General features: G+C 44.6%; 1 protein-coding gene across 1 annotated transcript in view; it reads left to right on the top strand.

Annotated features, from left to right (window-relative positions):
- Positions 1-411: 411 nt before the first annotated feature.
- Positions 412-8,638, top strand: part of gus (splA/ryanodine receptor domain and SOCS box containing gustavus) — a 62,719-nt gene continuing 54,492 nt past the window's right edge. Inside the window, exon 1 of the mRNA XM_055065570.2 lies at positions 412-569. The gene's annotated coding sequence lies outside the window, so the exon portion shown is untranslated. The remainder of the gene's footprint in view (positions 570-8,638) is intronic.

Genomic DNA, 8,638 nt, shown 5'->3' with positions numbered 1-8,638 from the left:
ATTGATACCACACGCGATTAATCATTTTGTGGGTCGCAGATTATATTTATCATCGCCTACGTGTCCGGCAGTTTAGGCTGCGGTCATTGACGACTTGGGCCTAACTCATTAGGGAGCGTATCAACGCCCACTTAGTTGTTTTGCCGTTGCATTCGACAGAGCGAACGTTAGTGAAAACTTGCTGCTTGCATTCAGTCGGCGTTGAGCCGCGAACGCGCTTGCTGCAGTATGTGTGTTGTATGCATCGTGTACACCCAACTGACGCACCTCCATTTGGCGTTAATTTGAGATTAGCAGTCGCAGGACGTTAGAAACTGCCACAGAAACTTTGTGGCAGTGTGTTGGGACGGTGTTTGGCAAATGTGTCGTAGGTGTTGTCGTGTCAGCGCTGATGATGAATCCTTGTAGGCTACACGATGTGGAGTTGACAGTGGTTCCCGTGCTCGAGTATCGTCCGCCGTAGTCGCGGTATTTGGCCACCGAAACGGGGTCAGCCGTGTGGAAGCGACACCTGCATTCCGCATCCATTCCCACGGCCCGTCAAAGCAACTTGTTCGAAGAGTGATCCGGTACCGTCTATTTGCCTTTCTTTTATTTATTCTTTTCTTTGTGTGTCAGTTCCGACTTCCACTTTCCCCGGCGGAGTCAATATGGATTATTAAGGTAGACTAGACGTCTTAAGTCCCGATACTTTCGATGCTGTACGCGCGATAGGAAAGTTTGCAGTCACGTGGCTCGTGTGTGCTGGGCAGTATTAGTCAACGTCCGCTGCCTGTCCTAGACTGCTGAAATTTTCCGCATGGCGTTCGCAGCCGTTCACGCCAAGTGAAAGTCGGCACAGAAACAGTGTTGTCCACTGCGAAATGTGCTTTTTTTAATGGTTATCTACGCATTCGATTCTCGATGTTTATTCTGTGGCCTTGTTCGTAAACATCTGCTCACCGTTAAACCACTTGTACTGATACACTTGTCACTCGTTATAGCCAGCCACTCTCCGTTCGTTTCTTCTGTACAAGTTGTCAATCTCGAAAGTTGGAAATTGGTAGGATTAGGTAGGGACAGAGGCGCGCTGTAGAATAAATGGTGGTGGCGAAAAACTATCGTTAAACAATTTATGAAAGCAAGAAGACGTCGCTACTAATGCTTGTGTGCACTTTGCATGGACTGTAGCTGCGTTGGAAGAGCGCGACTGATAAAGACCGTAAAATTGGCTGTGTCATAGACACGTGCTGTGATGCCCGTGGCGCAGTTGTGATAGTGCCGTCTCTTACGGCGCGGCTTGTTGTGATAGGTGTTACACGATGAACTTTAGCCATCGAGAAAGGAAAACGAAAACAAAACAAGGTTACTGCTTATCTGCTTATTGCAGGTCTAGAGAGTTTAATGAGAGTGTGGACCAGGCATGGTGGTTGTGCTCCGAGATTGAGCAGGAATCAGATACCTGTCGAATAAATGGCTGGTCATGCTAGCTCAACTGTAAAATCTTCAGCATTTGTTTTTAAATGTTGTACAACAAGTTTACATATGCCTGCATCCCCTGTAATTATGTAGAGATATGTGAAATAATGAGGAGGTAATCCAGGGACATTAAAGAGGAAGATTGCTTTAGCTGTATCAGTAGATTACTTTTCTACAATGCCGCAAAAGTATCTCTTACCTTGAGAATAGTTAGGTCAGAAAAGGTGCAAAATCCAAACACAGGTGGCAACGCTGTCTTGACGTTCCCGTGCCAACTCGCCGTGGTGTCACATGTTTGCGTGTCTGCTCGGGCCTAGTCAATTTTTTTATTGGTAAAGTTGGACTGAATTGTATTGTAAATGAGCCAAACACTCAACTTGGAACAATTTAAAAACTTTTATTGTGCCACAGATAGTGGCGTAGTAAATAAATAAATAAAAAAGGATCTTTAACCTTCAGTTTCTCCTCCAGTAATCAGTCTCTTACACTCTTAAAAGAAGCTTGCACCCTTTGGGGCTTACCTTGTCACATAGCGATAATTGTCATTTATCTTGCGTGCCTTTCTTTAACCACTGGGCACCCGGTAGTTCTAGGTCACGAACGGCATGTGCATTATGAGCATGACATAGCATTCTAGACGGTAAAGTAGCGAGGGCAGAGTTTTCAAGAAAGGAAATGTAAGCTAGGTAGATGATGGTTATTGTTGTGGGACAAGGTAAGCCACAAAGGGTGCAAACTTTTTTGAGAGTGTACGACGAAATTAACGAAAATAGAGGTTTTAAAAAAATTTTTGTCTAAAATGATGTACAGTTTATGTTAGTGTCATTTTAACGTGCCTGAAAGAGGCTGGCTGATCTTTGTGACAGGCAGCATTGTCATCCTTGACTTACTTTTACGTGATTTGTGGAACGACGTCATCAACCTGCGGAAGCTGCTGAAAAATAAGTACGGCCGTATTCACACCGCCGATTCACATCACTAAAGCTCACCATGGACGGCAATGTTATTATTTCAGCGCAAAAGGGAACACACAAAGAAAACGCACAATCCTCTCCCACATATGTTCCTTTTTGTATGGAAACAATGTTTAGCATATAACACCAACTCGCCCAGCAACACGTCTTTTCAAAGTATGACGAAGCCAACTTTGACAGCGATAACGTGCACCTCTCGGTACGTTGTCAAATTGTGAGGCATCTTACCCATCTGTCAGCATCTACTTCTTGACTGTGGATATATGCATTTAGTAGAATTTTGTCTCCGTCTTACTGTACAAGCTTTCTGTGCACAACCATTACCGGTATTAAACAAAGACAGATGTTGCTGCCTGGAATGACATACGCTGTTGGAGAACACAACTAACCTAAAGTTCTGTGCCAGAAGCAGTTCTTGAAAATCAAGTCAACAATTACATGTTACAATGATGTAATGATCTGCTGTTACCTGTGGAGCTGGATAAAATAAATGTATGGGGTGTATGAAAGCAAACAAACGCAAGGAGACCCACTACTGTGCAAACGTATCTGATAAGCAGAGGTGTAGAGGTATGAAATTCAAACAGTTATGGGGGCAATGTGAAAAGGCACAACAATGGCCAGTTGGCAGGGCTGAAGTCAACTTGTTTGCTGCCACTAAAACGGAACTACTGGAGAGCGAATGTTATCTCCTGCATCAGTGAATTCCTGCTTCTTAGTTTGCTCTGGCAGCAGCATACCTTGGAACACTGATGAGTGACTCTGGGTGCTGAACTTTGTGCTGGAAAGATCTTTGTACGTCGTGAAGTTTTTAGTGCATCGACATGCCACAGTTCTTCCTCTCTCACGTGTGCTCAGGTTGTAGCAGTAGTATTTTAGTCCACAATAAGAAGAGCTCCAAGAGGGCTATGCACAGCGGCGCTTTTGCCCGTAACCTAAGTTTTAGCAAAACACATGTAGATGACCCGCATTTTGGTTTATTCATATCGGTGGCGGGTTAATTGATTTCGCTTTTTAGGCTCTTTGTAGTTGTTGATAATCGCTCGAGATTTGTTTCAAAATCATTTGCAATTTCTTTTTTTGAAATTTTATCACCAGTCCGAAACTTCTAGTGGCATTTGTAAAGTTGCAGACTGAATCTGCAAGTAGTTTATTAATTATGCAAAAGCTTTTATTCACACATCTATGCTATATATTTCTAAGCAGGACAGGAAGAAGCAGACTTTCTAGCTGGTTTCTTGGTATTCTCTATGTGAGCGCACATGTACAATAAAGATTGTACATGTGCCAATTGTCAGGATTGCTTTAGTTGTATATACATATATTTATTACCAATATAGCCAAAGTGAAATATTGTTGCAGTTGGACTTAAACGTGGTCCAATTTGATGATTATGTCATTGATTGACACCTTGCATGTCGTGTTGCTCTAACCCATGTCCTAACTACCTGTCTACTTCTTTATCTTCGCGATAATGTCGATGATGTCGAGTTCGGCATGTTGAGCCTAACTCTCCTATCGGTTCAAAGATCTTATCAGTGCAATAAAACACGTTGCTGGGCTAGTTGACAACACAGACGGCTAGTGCGCCTGTCTATGTTGCTTCTGTCGTGCCTCGTCTTTTGTTGCGCCACAATTCTGGCAATTAATCTTATCCGTGTTTTCCAACCTTCATACGTGCTAATCCTTTTATGCGAGATAATCGTCAGGCAGTTTCTGTACTACTTCGAAGAATAGTGCCAGCGTTCTCCTCCTTTAGAGGGAATCAAAATATTAAAGGGGTCCTGAACCACTTTTTATCTAAGTGGAGAAAGACATTTGAAGTGAAGATAGGCTATTTCATAACCACTTTGCCGCAAAAAGTACTTCAATGCATTCAGCAGAAGCGGAGTTATCGGCAATCAAACACGGCCTCAGCTGTGCTCCCCTTCCTGCTCCAATGCCTTGCACTGCGAAGGCTACGGCGGAGACGTCACCGTAGCGCGCAGTTCAAATTTCTGATTTGGTGCCTATGCCGCGCTAAACGTAAGCCAAACGCGGCTGTCCTTAGAGAGCCGCAGTGCGCTTAGCCACTGGACTCGTGGCGGCACCTCGCGGCGGCTGCGGTGTAGCCGAGCGCAGCGACCAATAGCAGCCGCGTATTTGAGTGTTCCTTATGACGAAATAAAGCACACAGAAAAGAGCGAGGAGCATGGGGTTTTTGAAACGAGAGCGTTTGAGAAAAAGGTGACTTCGCGCTCCGCTTGCGAGGTCCACGGACTGCGTACGACAGCAGAACTTGGCTGAGATGTTCACAACAGCGTATGCTACCCGCGGATTATGTTATTTCACCAAGCCCGAGGAGGTGATTCAGGGCCCCTTTAAGTCGATCTAGATCGGTAAATTATTCCTCTGGAAGTCTCTAATCTTTTTACGTGTGCCAATATATCACTTTGTTGGGTAGAAAATGGCCCCCGAAGGTTCCGCTGCTGCTCATCAATTCGAACCGCTCGCGCCACGGTCACGAATTGATGTAGTCTCCACGTGACCTCCCTCGTGCCGTTCTTTGTGAATCAGCCAGTGCTGATGTCTCAAAGTAAGCAAGTACACTCTTAGAAAAATTTACACCCTTGGGGCTTATCTTGTCCCACAACAATAATCGTCATCTGTCTTGCCCGTGTTTCCTTTAACGCTGCGAGCCTGGTACTTCCCAATCACGAACGGCATGCGCGTTATCAGTGTGACGCAGCATTCTCGACAGGAAAGTAGCGAGCGCCGAGTTTTCAGGAAAGGAAACGCAAGCAGGGCAGATGACGATTATTGTTGTGGGACAAATATACACCCTAAAGGGTGCAACCGTTTTAAGAGTGTAAGTGGTCCTGATCTTTTTTGACTCAAGGCAGGCGTTTGTCAACGCCACATCAGATGTTGAAAGCAAGAAAAGGAAAGACAGTAAGGAGAGAAAGAACATAAAACACTGTTTTGTCACAGGCACAGTCTGTGAGGCTGTGGTTGGTCTGGTTCGTTGTACTCTAGGTATAGAGAACACCATACTCTAGGCTCCAGTCGCCTGGGATTTCATCAAAGCCACGACGATCCAATCCGCCAGCCATGCCAGTTCAAGTCAGCGCGTCGCTGCCTGGTCGGTGTAAGAGTTGAGGAGGACTTTGGGATGAAAACTTGGAGGTTTATTTACATTATTTACAGTGAGACGACCGAGAAATTAACAGTCATAGAAGTCATTACGGGCCGGCAGCAACTCGGACGCTGCGGCCCGTGGCAAGAAGCTCGAAAGAGATGAATCAAGGAATGCTCCCTTGCTGCTCCCGGTCTGTGTCTTTTACAACCTTCGGTGTCTCGAAGACACGTCACGTTCGGCCAATCGGCGAGCCCGCTCAGGTGTCGTCATTTTCGGCCAATGGTAGGCGCCCGTGCGATTGTGTCACAGTGAATACAGTGTCACAGTGTGATTGTGTCACAGTGAATACAGGGCCTAAGTGTGAAGGACAGATCACGTGGGAAGTGGGAAACCGGCAATCGACCATTGATTACTGTCTGATGACAGAAGGAATTCATGATAAGTTGAGAGAAATGGTCATCGATGAGGAAGGGTTTAGCAGCATAGGGAGTGACCATAAACGCATCATTTTGAAAATGGGATATGTAGTTGGGAAAGAGAGCAACGAAAGCAAAATGGCCAGTCCAAATTTGAACGCTGAACAAATAGCAAATATAGTCACTAGAGTGGAGGAAGAAATTGGCAAGTCGCCAAGTAAGGGGTGGGAATATGGTGAGCTTCTAAGTGTAGTAACGACAGAAATACGGAAAGAGAAACAACATGTTCATTGGAAAGGAAAAAAGAAACCGAAAAGCTGGTGGAACAAGGAGATACGAGAAGCCATCGCCGAACGACAGAAAGCATCTCGAGAGCACAGGCAGGCAAAGAAGGCGCAGTTGCCACAGGATGAAGTAACCAGTAAATGGGAAATATACCAGGAGAAAAAGTCTATGGTTCAAATACTGGTGCAAGCAAAATTAAAAGGTGAAAGTGAACGTTGGTTGTCAGAAATACGTGAGAAAAAGAAGGCCGCACCTAGAATATTTTGGAATCACATAAAATTATTAGGCAGGAAGGTAACAACAATACAACAACATATCCTAGACGAAGATGAAAACAGACTGGAAGGAGAAGCAGCAATAAATTACATCCAAAAAGTAACAGCCGAATCTTTCCAAGGCAAGGACAAGGTTGTATTTGAAGAAAAAAAGAGCATGAAAGAGACCCAAAGGGGAAAGGAGCTAGTGCTTACAAATTTAAACTGGAAGAAAGCGGAAGAGAAAATTCCTAAGCGCACAGCCACAGGGCTAGACGAGGTTCCCGTTAGGCTGATAAATGAACTGGGACCAAAAAGTAAGGAAGCTCTCGTGAAAGCAGTTGAAAAAACTTTAAAAGATAGACGAATACCAGACAGTTGGCGACAAAGTAGAATGAATTTAATTTATAAAGGTAAGGGGGAGAAAGACAGAATTCACTCGTATAGACCGTTGGCCATTACATCGGTAATATACAGGCTAGCAATGCAGGCAATCAAATTAAAGCTTCAAGCATGGGCAGAAAATAATGGCATTTTGGGAGAGCTTCAGAATGGCTTTAGAATAGGTAGGCATTTGGATGATAACTTGTTTGTTCTTACACAGTGTATTGAAATATCAAAAGCAGAAAGCAGACCGTTGTATGTGGCCTTTTTGGACATTACAGGAGCATACGACAACGTAGACCGCAGCATTTTGTGGGATATTCTGGAAGGGGAAGGCTTAGGTAACGATTGTATACAGCTTTTGAGAGAGATTTACCTAGAAAATACTGTTTGCGTTGAATGGGAAGGGATGAGGAGCGCGGAGAAAGTTCATATTAACAAGGGACTGAGGCAGGGGTGCCCTTTATCCCCGCTGCTGTTTATGATGTACATGGTGAGGATGGAGAGGGCGCTAGAAGGAAGTAATATCGGGTTTAATCTCTCATACAAACAGGCAGGTACAGTAATAGAGCAGCAACTCCCAGGTTTATTTTATGCGGACGACATTGTGTTGCTCGCAAACAAGCAAAGTGATTTGCAACGTCTGGCTAATATCTGTGGACAGGAAGGCAACAATTTAGGTTTGAAATTTAGTGTTAGAAAATCAGGTGTTATTGTATTCAATGAAAACAGTGAACAGACAGTGGAGATACAGGGCCAAGTAATACCTCGGGTAACAGAATATAAATACCTTGGTATATGGATAAACGAAGGCAACGGATATATGGAAACACAGGAAAAAACCATAACAGTCAAGGGGAAGAGAAATGCAGCCATAATGAAGCACAGAGCGCTATGGGGATACAATAGGTACGAGGTCCTCCGAGGTATGTGGAAAGGGGTAATGGTTCCAGGACTTACTTTTGGAAATGCGGTTGTTTGCTTTAAATCAGGGGTACAATCAGGACTCGACGGGAACCAAAGGTCAGTGGGTCGCCTCGCATTGGGCGCGCACGGGAAGACTACAAATGAAGCTGTGCAAGGGGATATGGGCTGGACTAGTTTTGAAGTGAGGGAAGCTCGCAGTAAAATTGAGTATGAAGAACGGCTGAGGATAATGGAGGAAAGTAAATGGGCTGGGAGAGTGTTCAGGTGTCTGTACAGGCAAAACATTGATTCACAGTGGAGGAAAAGAACTAGGAAGCTTACCAGCAAGTATGTGGCCTGTGGGGTGGGCAACACAGCAACAAAGGTCAAGTGGAAAGTCAGAGGCTGAATTAATCTCATGGGTGGCGGCAATGGAAAAGAAACCTGCCATGAGTAACTACTTAAGGGGAAAAAACGAAATTAGGAAAGAAACCATTTATGATAACTCAAAGGGAAGCTCATTACTTTTCGAAGCGAGATCGGGATGCCTTAGAACACGCACCTATAAAGCGAGATATAAGAAGGAAGAAGAAGCATGTGCTTGCTGCGGTAAAGCTAGGGAAACGACGGAGCATATTTTATTAGAATGTGAAGACGTCTACCCAGCGGTCGATTTAGGCACTGGCCTCCTTGAAGCCCTTGGGTTCAGCGGGAGCGGTGGTAAAGCAAACAGGTCCGCAATAGACATCAGTAAGAGGCGATTGGAGGATTGGTGGAAGAAAAGTAGGGAAACGACAAAAGACGAAGACGTACAAAAGCACAGTTCGCAATAGGGTATCAGAA

This window comes from Dermacentor andersoni, chromosome 3, assembly GCF_023375885.2.
Source record: "Dermacentor andersoni chromosome 3, qqDerAnde1_hic_scaffold, whole genome shotgun sequence".
NCBI classification, from domain to species: domain Eukaryota; kingdom Metazoa; phylum Arthropoda; class Arachnida; order Ixodida; family Ixodidae; genus Dermacentor; species Dermacentor andersoni.
This window is presented reverse-complemented; position numbering and strand designations above follow the sequence as displayed.